Source organism: Triticum dicoccoides, chromosome 2B (assembly GCF_002162155.2).
Source record: "Triticum dicoccoides isolate Atlit2015 ecotype Zavitan chromosome 2B, WEW_v2.0, whole genome shotgun sequence".
Classification (NCBI taxonomy): domain Eukaryota; kingdom Viridiplantae; phylum Streptophyta; class Magnoliopsida; order Poales; family Poaceae; genus Triticum; species Triticum dicoccoides.
Window position 1 is genome coordinate 815,264,648 of NC_041383.1, and position 15,861 is coordinate 815,280,508.

The 15,861-nt window shown below is 45.7% G+C and overlaps 1 pseudogene; it reads right to left on the minus strand.

Moving 5' to 3' along the window:
• The window catches only part of LOC119361538, a 20,320-nt pseudogene extending 19,297 nt beyond the window's left edge, over positions 1 to 1,023 (minus strand).
• Between the last annotated feature and the right edge of the window lie 14,838 nt (positions 1,024 to 15,861).

Consider the following 15,861-nt stretch of genomic DNA (forward strand, 5'->3'; position numbering starts at 1 on the left):
CTTCTTCTCTTCTTCTTCTTCCTCTTCTTCCTCTTTTTCTTCTTCTTCTTCTTCTGCTTCTTCTTCTTTATATATAGTTTTTTCTTTTCTACTTTATTTGTTTTCTTCTATTTATTTTTGAGTAATTTTTTTATATAGTTTTTTTTCTTTTTTGCCGTGACCCTCTCTACTCTTTCGCACATGCTATACTCCTATGCGAGGTGGGACTAAAAATAGCCATGTCACAACCTCTTTAGTACCGGTTCGTGCTAGGGGAGCAAATGATGTCAGAAAGGGTTGAAAATTGATGACGTGGCTTAGAATGGTGCGTACTGAACGAAAAAAAGTATGAAGTTGTAATAAGTTTAAAAAATGAAGTGCCGGTGTAACAGATGAGTTTTCGTCCGAAACCGGCCCTGATACTTCGAAAGATATTGTCCAGTTTGTACACGAAGTGCATCCAGTTTTTGCCGTAACACAAGAAGTCCGGAGTTCTAATAAGTTATTAAAAATAAAAAAAGACGCAATGCTCGTTAGTTAGCTTCAAGCCTTTCGGAATAGGGTAGACTACACTGCACACAGCTCCGTGCAATCTATTCTATTCCGAAAGGCTTGAAGCTCTTACTGCCTCTCTCCTAGGGAGGTGGGACTAAAAATCAGCTTAATAAAAAACTCTAGTACCGGTTCATGACATGAGTCATGAACCGGTACTAAAAGAGTTCGTGGGGCCCACGGCCTGACACAGCATCATTAGTACCGGTTCGTGGCATGAACCGGTACTAATTGTTGCCCACGAACCGGTACTAATGATGTACGCCCGCCTAGCCATTGGAACCGGCACTAATGGACATATTAGTGCAGGCTCAAAATCAAACCGGCACTAATATGTCTCAAATTAGCCCCTTTTTCTACTAGTGTGAGTGGCAAGGGCCAAGTGTCGGCGCAGGAGACGGTGGGCCCACAGGCTTCGTGCACCTTGGCGCGGATGTCCTTCATGAGGAACGCCACTTTCTGCCTGATATCTAGAGAGAGGTTCGGCGGCATCCTCATCTCACTCGTGGGAGTTCCTAGCAGAAGAATTGACGCATCCCATCCCTGTACACATACATACATTTATGTGTATGTACAGAACACAGTTTTGTGTAAAATAATTAGTTAGCTAGCTAGGGCTACCAGCATGTTTAGTTCATGACTAACATTGCCATAACTAATCTTCAGCTAAGTGTGCTAAAGAAAAGTGCGGCAAGAGTTGAATCATATATATGGCCATGGCTAAGAAAATGTGGCAAGCCACAAGTGTAACAGTAAACTAAACCCATAAAGTTAGACCTGAGATGTTGTTAGGCTACGAATCAAACATGTTTTACATACTTAATTACCCGGAGGAAGCTCGACTGAAAAAAAATTGTACCTGTAGGAAGCAGTCATGGAAGAACATACGGAGGAGGTCAGCGGCGATGGTGAGATCTCCCTGTAGGGCTTCTACCACGGCAGTGCGCACGATGCCCCACAGATCGGGGCACGATGTGTCATGGTAATCCGCAGTGAGACCGTCGGCTATGGTGTCAGCGACTCTACTGCTAAGGCAACGACAAGTCGTGATCCGCTACAGGGCGAACCGGCAAGCATCATGAAGGCCAGGCCCACGAGGGTCCAGAAGCGGCCTGCTCGGTCATTTGGCCCAGAATGGGTCTAGTAGACAATGTATAAGTAAGGGCGATGACGCTTGTAACGGCAGGACGGAAGGAACGGCTTCGGCCGGCTGGATAGGATAGGATTGGCTGGCGTTACTCTTCTGTTCTTCCTGTTCTTCCTTCTCCGTTCAAATTCAAATCTGTAAGCAACTATACTCAAATTCGAGAGGAGAACCAATTGGTGCTTACATTTGGCATCAGAGCTACAGATCCTGGCGCATCAAGTTCCAAGCCACCACCCCCACGCGACCAGATTTGCGGCCCGTCGCCGCCGAGAAATCATGGAGAGCCTGTCGCCGGCGACGAAGGCGGTGTACGAGTTCCTCAAGGCCGACTTGGCAGAGTCCCTCGACGTGCGGTTCAAGCGGCAGGATGAGGAGGCGTCCAAGTCCATGCGCTCTATTGTGGGCGATCTGACGACGCGGATCGACGACCTCAAGATGTCGATCGGGGTCGACATGGACGAGATCCGTGCCGGAATGGAGCGACCGCCGATCGCTATCTTGTCATCCACGGGCAGCCGCCAGCAAGCGAACCCGCTCCAGATGGGAAGCAGCGAAGGAGGCGCGGAGGGCAGTCGTTCAGCTCCGCCAGCCAAGGGGAAGGATCATGTTCCATATGTACCCCCTCCAGCCAGAGGTACGAGATCTGAGCTCAATTCCGTCAAGTCTGCTCGCTACCCTAAATTTCATAGAGAGACTGAGCAATTTAGTTTTGGCCCCCGCATTGATTTGCCTCGTTTCGATGGAACCAATCCGAGGCTGTGGCAAACGCGATGTGAGGATTATTTCAGCATGTGTGGGACGCCTCGTCAGTTATGGATACAGTTCGCTTCCACCATGTTTGAGGGGCCGGCAGCTCGATGGCTTGAATCTGTGCAACGCAGGGTTCCAGACGCGTCATGGGAGGAATTTTGCAGGCTGTTGCAGTGCCAGTTTGGTCGAAATTAGCATCAGGCACTTGTGCGCAAATTCCACAGTATCTCTCAAGTGGGCACTGTGGAGGAGTATGTGGAACAGTTTGCTGAGTTATATGATCAGTTATCGGCATATGAGGCGGTACCTGAATCAGTTCATTATGTCACCAAGTTCGTCGATGGGCTAAATTCTGCAGTCAGGGTGATGGTTGCTCTACATCAGCCTCAAGACCTAGATGCAGCTTATGATCTGGCACTCCTGCATGAATCACTAACGAGCTCTTCTCCACAAGTGAGTCAGACTGTCAGGAGACAACCAACGTCCACGGCAACCAATCAAAACAGAGCAGTGACAGCCAAATCCTCAGAGACACATAAGCAAACTGCTGGAGAAGATAAATGGGCTGCTCTGAGAGCATATCGCAAGGCTAAGGGATTGTGTTTCATGTGTGGAGAGAAGTGGGGCAGAGATCATCAATGCAAACAGGCCGTTTCCCTACATGTAGTACAAGAGATGGTGGAATTCTTCCAATGCACTGGCAGCAATGGTTCAGATACTGATGATGAGGAAGTGAACCTTATGGCCTTATCAGAAGCTGGAGAGGAAAAATCATCCAAGAGCAAGGCATTCCAACTGATGGTTGACATTAATGGGCAGCAGAAAACCTTTTTGGTAGACTCTGGTAGTACTCATTCATTTATCGATACTCCACAGCTGCAAAATTATCAGGTTTGAAAGAATGCACAACAATTAAGGTCAGAGTTGCAAATGGAGGAATCATGAACTGCTGCAGTTACATTCCAAAATGTCAGTGGTCAGTGCAAGGAAATTTGTTTGAACATGATCTCAAGGTTTTACCCCTCAGTTGTTATGATGGAATTTTAGGAATGGATTGGCTGTCAAGGTACAGCCCCATGACAGTTGACTGGGAGCAAAAGTGGATGGCATTTGCTGTCAATGGAAAAAACAGTCACATTGCAAGGAATAGCACCAGTAGAATTTGCTTATACCATCATTGAACTGTCAGTAGTGACTGATGAAAATGCAGCTAAGGTACTACCAGAAATTCAGGAGTTAGTCGAGGAATATAAGGATGTGTTCTCAATTCCTGTTGGACTTCCACCAGAAAGAGCATGTGATCATTCTGTTCCTCTCATACCAGGTGCTAGGCCTTTTTCTCTCAAACCCTATAGATTTGGCACCAGAATTAAAGGATGAAGTGGAGAAACAAATTCAGGAAATGCTGGACTCTGGAGTAATTAGAAGAAGTAACAGTCCCTTCTCTTCTCCCATTTTGTTGGTCAGAAAGAAGGATCATACTTGGAGGTTGGTTGTGGATTACAGACATTTGAATGCAATCACTATAAAGGGAAATTTTCCTATGCCAGTAATTGATGAGTTGCTGGATGAACTGCATGGAGCTCACTGGTTCACCAAACTGGACCTTAGAGCTGGGTATCATCAAATCAGACTAGCTCCTGGGGAAGAATACAAAACTGCATTTAAAACACACCATGGACACTTCGAATTCAGAGTGATGGGCTATGGTCTTACTGGTGCACCTAACACATTTCAAGGGGCAATGAATGTCACATTATTCAGGAACCAGAAATGTTGAGATATTTTGTGTTAGTATTTTTTGATGATATTCTTATCTTCAGTAAAACCCTGAAGCAGCATTTTCAGCATGTCAGAAGAGTACTGCAGGTGCTAAGGAGAGATCAGTGGTATGTCAAAATGTCCAAGTGTGAGTTTGCATCTCAAAAGTTACTTTATCTGGGTCACATCATTAGCAAGAATGGAGTGTCAACAGATCCAGAAAAGATCAGTACTATAGAACAATGGCCAGCACCTGTTTCTGTTAAGGAAGTTAGAAGTTTCCTAGGTTTGGCAGGATACTACAGGAAATTTATTCGTCATTTTGGTGTGATTGCAAAACCCTTGACCAATCTTCTACGCAAGGGCAACATATTCGTGTGGACTAGCATAGATGAAACAGCCTTCCAAACTCTGAAGGAGGCATTAGTAACTGCCCCAGTGTTGGCCTTGCCTGATTTCAAGAAGGTATTCGCCATTGAGACAGATGCTAGTGACTGTGGTATTGGAGCAGTCTTAATGCAAGAGGGGCATCCTCTTGCTTTTGTCAGCAAGGCGTTGGGCCCACGCAATCAGACTCTCTCAGTGTATGAAAAAGAGTTCTTAGCCATATTGCTAGCTATAGAACAGTGGCGCTCTTATTTGCAACTCAAGGAGTTTCAGATAATAACTGATCAGAGGGCCTTGGTCAGTTTGACAGAGCAACGATTGCATACAGCTTGGCAGCAAAAAGCACTTACCAAATTGATGGGGTTGAACTATCAGATAGTATACAGAAAAGGAGCAGATAATCGAGCTGCAGATGCCTTGTCTCGTAGACCTCACCCAGCAGCAGATTGCTACATGATATCTTCAGTCCAGCCTGCTTGGATACAAGAGATCGTACAGAGATATGCAGCTGACATGGCAGCTCAGGCCGTTCTGCAGAAATTAACTATTGATCCTGATGCTGATCCAAAGTTTACATTACGTGATGGGCTGTTGAGGTATAAGAAGAGGATGTGGATTGGTGCAGATGATCAGTTGTAGCGCAAAATCATTAGTAACTTGCATGCTAGCTCAGCTGGTGGCCACTCTGGTTTCCCAGTAACATTCAGAAGAATTTCTCAACTATTTTACTGGAAGAATATGAAAACCATGATCAAATCTGTTTTGCAACAGTGTGAAACTTGCCAGCTGGCTAAACCTGAGCGGGTACCATACTCAGGATTATTGCAGCCACTACCAATACCCTCCAAACCATGGGAAATGATGACGATGGATTTCATTGAAGGGTTGCCTTCATCTCGCCAGTTTAACTGTATCTTGGTGGTTATAGACAAAATGTCCAAGTATGGTCATTTTATTGCTTTGAAGCACCCTTACACTGCCAATAAAGTAGCTGAAGCCTTCTTGGATCGTGTGTACCGTCTTCATGGATTACCAGTGTCCTTGGTATCAGATCGTGATCCAATTTTCACTAGCTCTTTTTGAAAGGAATTCTGCAACAGAACAGGTATCAAGCTCCGAATGAGTTCAGGCCAGCATCCCCAGACAGATGGGCAAACAGAACGCGTCAATCAACAAGTCGAAGGATATCTTCGTTGCTTTATCAGCGCTCATCCCCATCGTTGGTCGCAATGGCTTCCGCTTTGCGAGCTGTGGTACAATTCCAATTGGCATTCGTCCACGGGTCATTCCCCGTTTGAGGTGGTCTATGGGCATGCACCTCGTTACTTTGGTATTACTCCTGCCGATGCGATTGCCAGTTCTGATGTTCATCAGTGGTTGGAGGACTGTCACGTGATCATGGAGTCAGTTAAACAGCAGTCGCTGCGAGCCCAGCAACACATGAAGGTGCAAGCTGACAAACATCGTACTGAAAGATCATTTGAAGTGGGTGACTCTGTTTTTCTCAAGATGCAACCTTACATTCAGTCTTCTATCGCTCCGCGGGAAAATCATAAGTTGGCTTTCAAATACTTGGGTCCTTTCCCAATTACAGAGAGGGTTGGCGCGGTGGCTTACAAACTAGCCTTGCCTGAGAACTGCCGCGTTCATCCGGTCTTTCATGTTTCCTTGCTCAAAAAGCACATCAAAGCTGATCAGGAGGTACTCCCTATGCTACCTTCTTCTGATACACCCTTGTTCCGGCCAGAGTCCTTGATCGCCGCTTGGTTCAGCGAGGGAACAAGTCGATCGCTCAAGTGTTAATCAAGTGGAGCAGTTCGCCTGAATCTATGGCAACTTGGGAGGACCAGGAGACCCTGAAGCAAAACTTTCCTCGAGCACCGGCTTGGGGGCAAGCCGCTTCGGTTCCAGGAGGGATTGTCAGCGACTCTACTGCTAAGGCAACGACAAGTCGTGATCCGCTACAGGGCGAACCGGCAAGCATCATGAAGGCCAGGCCCACGAGGGTCCAGAAGCGGCCTGCTCGGTCATTTGGCCCAGAATGGGTCTAGTAGACAATGTATAAGTAAGGGCGATGACGCTTGTAACGGCAGGACGGAAGGAACGGCTTCGGCCGGCTGGATAGGATAGGATTGGCTGGCGTTACTCTTCTGTTCTTCTTGTTCTTCCTTCTCCGTTCAAATTCAAATCTGTAAGCAACTATACTCAAATTCTAGAGGAGAACCAATTGGTGCATACATATGGTCACTACTAGAAGTGTACTATGGTACTGGCCATCGGTAGTCATGGAGATAAGCTGATCCGGCCGCATGGATGAGAAAGCTGCTGGGAAGAGCAGCGCGGCGACGACGAGTCCTATCATGGCCACCATTGCTCTACTGCAAGCCATCGAACTTTCCTAGCTTTACCACCAGTACTGCACTACTATCTCGGAGTGTGTCCTCCTTACGCCCAGGATAATGTTATTTATAACTCAACAAATAGCTTCAGGGTTGGAGATCGAGAGAGGACAGGTCCACCGATAATGGAGTGAGAGGTTGAAAAGACCGAAACGCCCTATTAAGCCTTGTACAATGCAAGGTGCTTAAGGGAGGTGCTTAGAGAATTAAACCAGACTTTCTCTAAGCACCAGTGCTTATTTATACATGGTAGACGCTTAGTTAGGCGTCTCTTTTATAGAAATAGACACCGGTGCTTCAGCAACACCCGGTTTATTTTTCTAAGCATCTTCCTAAGCATCTAGCATTGTACTGGGTTTTAGTAGCTCACACATTTCATTAATTAAGATCGTGACAAAATCATCTAAAAAAATCATAAGATCGTGGTAAGATCAGGATGGATTAGAACATGGAGCATCTTCCTTTCTCTGTTAGTTTTTGTGTTCCAGAAGCAATTGCCTAACTTTGGATCTAGCATCTAGTATTAATCTACTTTATACATGTAAGAGTTTTTTAACACAGTATAGATGCAAACGCTTAAACATATGCACATACACTCACCCCAATGACCGCATGCACGTACCCTACTCCTACCAGCATCTTTGACAGACTGAGCCGATACATCATCTTCAGATTAACGAAGTCACCGTAGATACCTTTGTAGCTGATGGGAACATCTCCTTCCAGTGAACGTATATCCCCGTAAGGGCTGAAATAAATCCAGAAAAAATGCGAACATCAATGTCAAGTCTAAGATTTGAACTCTGACGGGTTGGGGAAATCATTGTCCTCCTAAACATCCAACCAAAGGTTGTGTAGACGTGTTAGCTATGCTTAGGAATTTTTGGCTTACTTTATCATATCCTTTCGTGGAACCTTCTCTGTCACTTCTTTCTTCGAAGGCACCTTTTTTCCTAACCCGGATTATTGTTAATTCCATACCTTTTCGTTTCACGATGATTCCCTTCCCCCATCGAAACTGACAAGAAGCCCGCCGAGGACGCCGCTGCTGCAACACGGAGTTGCGCCGAGGTGGTGCGGCTGCAACCCAAAGAAGGTGAGGAATCGGCGGAAGAATGTACTCGTTGGGAGGCCGAAGCCGTGAGTGAAATGTGTAGCGAAGACGACAAACTCGCCGTCCTGCGTCTCGGGCGCCACCTCATTCCTGGCACCCGTGCAACCACCTCCTCTGCCTCTAGGATCTTCCATGCCTGTCACAGACGATGGATGTCCTCCTTCGTCGTCGTCGATCCCTCCCATGAGCTCTTCGGGCTAGCCATCTCCGGATGCGGCAAGGACGCCAACGCGGTGACGGCGGCAAGGAGAGGGCTGCCCATGTTATCCAGCAGCGGCACGGGCCTGTGGCCTTGCGACAGAGCTCTACGCGTGCGAGGAAGACAAAGCAGGGGAGCGGAGCGGGCTACGGCAAAGTGTGGTGTGCCTCGGCCGCTCCCCCTCCCCCTCCACTTAAACTCCGAGGAGAACGTGGGGTAGTGGGATTGTTTGCGCCCACGATCCCTACTACCCCGTGATACACGGGTGCATTGTAACGACGGAAGCGTAACCGCCCGGCCTGGCCGCAGCGGATCCCGCGCGCGGGCATGGCCTTTGATGCCAGTGTCACCGCCATCGATGTTATAGTCATGGCACCAGTTGAGGAAGCCGGTCCAGCTATCTCGTCATCCACCCCTACCCACGGCGTCACACTAGGAGCGAAGATGCTCGGCCGCCTCATCCGCCTTGCGCCACCTGTCCTCGGCTTGGAGGCGGATCACTCTCTTGGACTCGATGGGAACAGGTCATTGGGCCAGTGGCTGCGACAAACTTCCATCTCCTGGCTGGTCCTGGACCAATCGAGGGCCCAACCCTCCGATACCATGGGTTCCATGAGGACATAGGGCGGCGATACCTATGTTTTGGTGAACGATGCGCCTGGCCCTACTACGCGTTTGTGATCCATTTCAAGCCCCCCGATGAGGACACAACGCGTTGCGCGACGTGTTGCTGCTGAGATAGTACTTTTGGAAACAACCCACAGATCAATTAAAACTCCAAAACACACTAAATTTTGATGGTACATATTTGTGTATTGGTCTACACCCACTCTATATAGCATTTTTTATTTTCAAATATATACAAAACAATTATGGTGTCCTATTTCATGAGTAAATGATTTCGGCATTTCTCAAGGTGAAATAAACAAAACTACAACTTACTAAAACTTAAATACTAACATTTATATAGAACCATTTTATCTTTTTAGAACAAAACAACATGGAAGTCATTTTATTTGCAAAATTTATCACATGAATATCACAGTAGACCATATTGGTTACAAAAGAAAAAGCTTCGGTAATGTTTGAATATTTATTTTTTAAATTCGGGTGCGCCTATACAGCTAATTTTTTTTAAATAATACATTTTTAATGAATTTTCAGAAATATTACTCTGGATACAAAAATTTTAAAAATAATACACCGTCAGCCCTCTACTGGCCGACTGGGCTAGCCGATGCAATCGTACGTGGGTTCGAGTCTTGTGCTGGTTAGCGTGGCTTGTGAGGCTAGCTAGCTGTCAATACGGTATGGTTCATGCGGCAACGGGGGTCAAGGATGAGTGCCTGCGCGCAGCTATCCGTGCGTGGCCTGATTTCGTTGTTGACTAGGCCCCGATCGCTCCTCGCGACTACTTTCCGTCGGTCGACCGAATGCGTACCTACACTGGCTAAGTACTACGACCTGCGGATTGCTTTCCGGCAAGATGTGCGAATACACAAGCCACGCTTGATCGATTCTTTCAGGAGACAACACGCACGTACGTAACAAGCTAGCTACCGAAGCCTGCTGTATCGATCTTGACACTAGCTAGTTGATTAATTGGTATTGCCAGCTAATGGTGTCATGTCCAAACCGTATGTATTATGGAATCGGTATTGCCAGTTAGCTAGCCTCACAAGCCACGCTAACCAGTGCAGGACTTGAACGCAAGTACCATTGCATTGGCCATGCACCGATACGGGAGGCCGATTAGTCCCAATCAGCTTTCCATAAGCCGACTGGACCCCTGCCTGCGCTCGAGGAGCCTGTCGGCCACCCCTAGGCCGAAAGGCTACTAATCGGCCTGATGTTGGCCGATTAGGCCCAGTCGGCCAGCTGTGGGCTGACTAGGTTGTATTATTTTTGAAAATTTTGTATCCAGCGTAATATTTCTAAAAATTCATAAAAAAAGTTTATTATTTTAAAAAAATTAGCGCCTATACACATGTTCATTTGGTTATTTTTGGAATTTTCCAGTATTCTATACGGAGCTTCTCATAAGCTAAGATTTTTGGCTAAAGCATTGCTAACCCATTTATGTTGGCAACCCTGTGAAAGTGGATACCCCGTCCTCTTGTGTCATTTTTCACTACGGTGATCAAGGTTCAATTTTTTTAGGTGTTTTTTTTTTATTTTCGCATTTTTTATTTCTTGTTTTCCTTTCGCTGGGGCTCTCTATTCTACCTGCTAATTTTTTCCTTTCTTCTTTCGATCATCATGATAGTAAATATAGTTGTGTTTTTGTTTAACAGCAATGAATCTCTAATAGACATAGATCTTAATAAATCTCAACTGCTTGCTAACTTTGTAAAATCTAGGACTATAAGAGATAGACAGGTAGAAAGATAGACAATATCCATATAATACATAGGTTTTAGGGAATGACGGAATAATGACGATCAAATGCTTTATTATTGGAACTAGAAATAATGGAAAATATAATAAAGGAAAACACACGATGGACATTACATGGATGAACGTACGCACAAGAAAACACAATGTACTCATGCATGCAGAAAAGAGTTAACAGCGGCTAGCTGGAAGGAAGGAAGCAAGCGAGCCGCCGCCGATGCTGCCCATCTCTATCTCTCCCCGCATTTGTTTCAGGCGAGAAAGCGGTGGAGCTCTTTCTAAAGTTGTATCGGAAAAAATAGCTAAGTTGCAGGTTGTTAGTACTTAGTACTGTGCTACAATTTCACTTACTTATATGGAAAAAGTCAAGATTCATTTCCATTGCCTATGATGGATTTTGCTTTGCTTTTCACACGAGGCATCAACATAAATTGTTGACCAAAGAACTCATCATTGCCAATTGCACGTGCTAACAAGAGCTGAACAAAGCAAATTGAATGGGCGAAGGCATTCTTGGCCCCGCAGAATCACCACTCAGGCGGCGCAACAGGGGTCCGCCCCAACCACTAGGAAGAGATAGACAATATCCATATAGTACATATTAGGTTTTAGGGAATGAAGGAATAATGTTCAACAAATGCCTTATTATTGGAACTAGAAATAATGGAAAAAATAAAGGAAAACACACTAAGGACATTACAGATATGAACGTACCCACAAGAAAACACAACGTACTCATGCATGCAGAAAGAGTTAACGGTTGCTAGCTGGAAGGAATAAAGCAAGCGAGCCAAATGGTAAACGATGAACGAAACGACCGGTGACCATGCGAGCGAGACATGCTTCCTTCACGGCGACGGCGACATAGCCGGTGGCGGGGGCAGCGGCGCGAGCGGGGAAGGGCATTGGAATTGCACGACACAGTCACGGACGAAGCAGCTGTTGGTGCACGCGGCAATGGCGGCGGCCCTGCACTCCTGGCATATGTCGGTTTGTAGGCCAGGCACACACCGGGGTCGGCATAAGCACTGGAATCGACATGCGTTATCGAGGTTGGTGGCCCCTTGGCCGAAGACGCATCCCCTAATGCACTTGCCGTCGCAGTCCTCGCACATCAGCTTGGCCACATCGAGGGGGCATCCTTTCGCCACGACGCAGCTGGCGGTGTAGCAGGCGACGCTGAGGGCAGTGGTGGCAGAAGCTGCGACGCACTCCCTGTTGCACTTGGCGCACTCGAACGTGGTCTGCGCCTGCACCGCATGCATGTTCAGGGTGATGAGCACGACGCAAGCGGCGGTGGCGACAACGAAACGGGCGGCTGAGCCAGAAGCAGCCATCATGAAGCTGGAGGTGGAGATGGCAAGAGCTAGCTAGAGGAAGAAGAAGACAGATGAGAAGAAGAGCAAGAGGTGCCTAGCTATACCATGAAGTTGGAGATTGTAGCTATTTATAGGCAACAAAATCCTTGCAATTAGCATTCCTTTGAGTAGTACTATATACATTTGCGGACGCTAAACGCGTACGAGCGTGTTGGGCCGTGGGGTATTACTTGGCTACTACGATCGATCGTGCTTGGATCGATGCAATCATGGCCCGGTTGTCAACTGAGTTAATTATCATGTGCGAGCAACATGCGGAAGCTAGGACAGGTGTTGATGACTACACACTCCTCATCAACTACTGAAGCTGCACTATAATCTATTACGCATGTTTAGTTGAGCCGCATGCACATTTGGTGGCACGAACTATGCATATTTGAAAGGGAGGTGCTAGGCGCCGGTAACGCGCAGCCAGACGATGTGCGCATCCCAGACCGCATGATTTACCCTCGCTCGCGTCATTTTCCTTCTTCCGCGTGTTAGTTTCACTGAAATGTGTGCTGCTCGACCGCTCTCCGTCGCCGCTCGCTGGCTCGCCGGTGCAGCTCGCCGAAGCCGCTCGGTTGCATCAAAAACAAAAGCTAAGGCAGTTTCAAGCTCTGCTTCAGCATCTCCAATGGTAATCATCATCAAATAAATGCCCCATAATGTCTGCGTACACGTTTGGATGTGTCCGCGGACATCCGGTCATCCAACCATATTTTTCAAATATCCTTGCTAAATGGTTTAAACATGACTTATAAAAACATTAAACTAGTACAATATGTAAGTACATAAACATGTGACAAAATTTAACAAGTTCCATCCAAACTACTGGAAATTTACCTAAACTGAACTAATACCTAAGCTATGTACCAGACCGTCACGTCATAGGCATGGCCTTTGATGCTAGTGGCACCGCCATCGATGTTATAGTCATGGTGCCGGTTGAGGAAGCCAGTCTAGCCATCGCGTCATCCACCACTACCCACTGCGTCACACTAGCACAGATGATGCTCGGCCGCCTCATCCGCCTTGCGCCGCCTGTCCTCGGCTTGGAGGCGGATCACTCGCTTAGACTTGGCGGGAGCAGGTCACTGGGCCAGCGGCTGCGGCATACTTCCGTCTCCTGGCTGGTCCTTGACCAATCGAGGATCCAAGCCTCCGCGACCACAGGCTCCACAAGGACATAGGGAGGCGATACCTATGTATTGGCAAACGATGCAGCTGGCCCTGCTGCACAAGCCAAACGATGTGCGCATCCAGACCGCATGATTGAGCCCCGCACACGTCCTTTTCCTTCTTCCTCATGTTAGTTTCTTTGAAACATGTGATGCTCGACCGCTCACCGTCCCCGCTCGCTGGCTCACCACGTCCCCGCTCTACATAAAAAACGAAAGCTAAGGGAGGTTTCAGCTCTGCTTGAGCCACTTCTAGCAAAATCAAATGTTGATTGAAGCAAAAAACACAAAAGTGGCAAAGGGTTGCCGTCTGTAAATGGGGTTTGACTTTTTATACATTTTTTTATTGTTGCGACTTTTTATACATTTTCTAATACAATATCATCGAACGAGTACCCTATAGACTGCTGGAGTCATTTCCAGCAGATCTCTCGGTAGGTACTCTGGCTAGATGAGTATATCTGAGGGCAAATAGGAGAAGGCTTACCCAAGTTTAGGCCCTCGCGGTATAGGTAAGACTCTATGTCCTGCTCAATTGGTGTTGATCGAGTATCAAGTTTAGGTTCTGTATCTATCAACTAACTTGACTCCGGCTTCGCTACCAGTGTCTAGGGTATACACTCTGTTAGGAATGCAAAGGAATCCCCATGGACGGAGGTTTCCTTGACGCGCACTCTAAGTCTTCCCGATTCGTCTTGTTGTTGGGCCCATGGGCCAGGACCATGGCTCATGGTAGAAACCGACCTGGGGGCCCCAGGCTAGCCTAAGTAGCCCTAGTTTTGTTATACATGATAATCATTTTTTGAATACATAGTGAATATTTCCTAAAATATACAATGTACAATTTTTATAGACGATAAACATTTTTAAAAAGCAAGACGAACAGTTTTGAGATATCTGATGAACATTTTTAATACACGGCACAATTTTTAATACAAGGTGAAATACCATAAAATATACTATGTTCAATTTTGTATATAATGAATATTTTCTAAATGATGGACATTTTTTGAAAAGATGAACATTTTTAACTACACATGAACACATTTCAACGTGTATTTAGTAAATATTCAACGTGTATCTGAAAAACTAATGTTCATCCTGTATATAAAAAACTTCAATGTGCATTTGACAACTGCTTAACATCTATTCGGATAAAAAAGTTACATATGTCTTCAAAAAATGTTCAACATGCATCTGAAAAATGTTCAGCATGTATATATATTTTTTAACTTGTAACAAAATAGTGGACATGTAATTCATAAAATGAAGGAAAAAGATCATCTGCATACGAAAACAATTCTCCATGTATTTGAAGAAAGACGATGCAGGCTTGAAAAATGAAAAAAAAACGAAAGTTAAAAGAGAAAATTTGAAAAGGAGAAAAAAAAGGAAAAAAAAGGAATGGAATGGAAATAAAGTAAACAAACTATCTTCTACTCCCTCTGCTCCAAAATATAAGCATTTTTCAAGTTTCCAATACAGACTACTTACGGAGCAAAATGAGTGAATCTACATTCTAAAATTAGCATATAAATACAGACTACTTACGGAGCAAAATGAGTGAACTTGCTAAAATGAGCGTGCGCGTAAAATTACTAATCATGGGCTCCGGCTAGGCCGTGTGCAACTACTCGGTGAATCAACGATGCTCCTTCCACCTACTCATAAAACTCCTAGCAGATATAGTAATAGATTTAAAATGGTTACCGGCATGTACTGGTCCCTCACTCCGCCAAATCAGACCACCCATTTTTCTTTCTTATGCATGGTCGTAAAACAATTAGGACAGAGAGTAATGATCCAAAAAAAGACTTCTCTAGTAAATGTAGTACGGACAATGGTTTGTTTGCTAAATTTAATGGTAAAACCATGTGTTGCTTGTAGTAAATGCCATAAAATAGGGGTACGTGGAGTGGTGGTTGGTTTGATAAATTTACTAGAAGATACGCTATATTACCATAGCATTTGTTAATATTACCTTGGTGTAGACGAACCGTTCTAATAGGCATGCATTCTATCATTACTATGGTTGAGATGTATTTTACGTTCGATGGAGGGTGCATGCGTTGTCTTATTACTAGAGCAAGCGAATAGCAGTAATCCTTTTCTAGTTATTACCATTTGTAGACAAGGTTGTTACATGTAGATAAAAGAAAAAAGTTGGTTGGCAGTTTGGCGGGGTGGTGCACGCACCAGGGTAATTGCTTTACGGAAGTTGGATGGCGCTAGGTTAGCGCCTGCACACGTGCAGCCCCACCAGCGCGTAGGACTAGTAATTCTGCGCTCGGGCATAGTTTAGCCCTACCGTATATATATGTAGTTTGTATAAAATCTTTAAAATAACTTATAGTTAGAAAGAAACGGAGGGAGTAGAAAACAAAAGAAGAAAATCACCCCGTCTTGGTAATGGGCCGTGGACCACGTCGGTAGTGCCAGACACTTGTTCTACCTCGAGGTAACCGTCGCATCGCCTCAAGGAAAGCCCCTACTTTGTCTCAAAAAAAAGGAAAGCCCCTACTAGCCGGTTTATTCATTTCTTCACTCAGTTTCGTCTCTCTCTCTCTCTCTCTCTCTCTCTCTCTCTCTCTCTCTCTCTCTCTCTCTCTCTCTCTCTCTCTCTCTCTCTCTCTCTCTCTC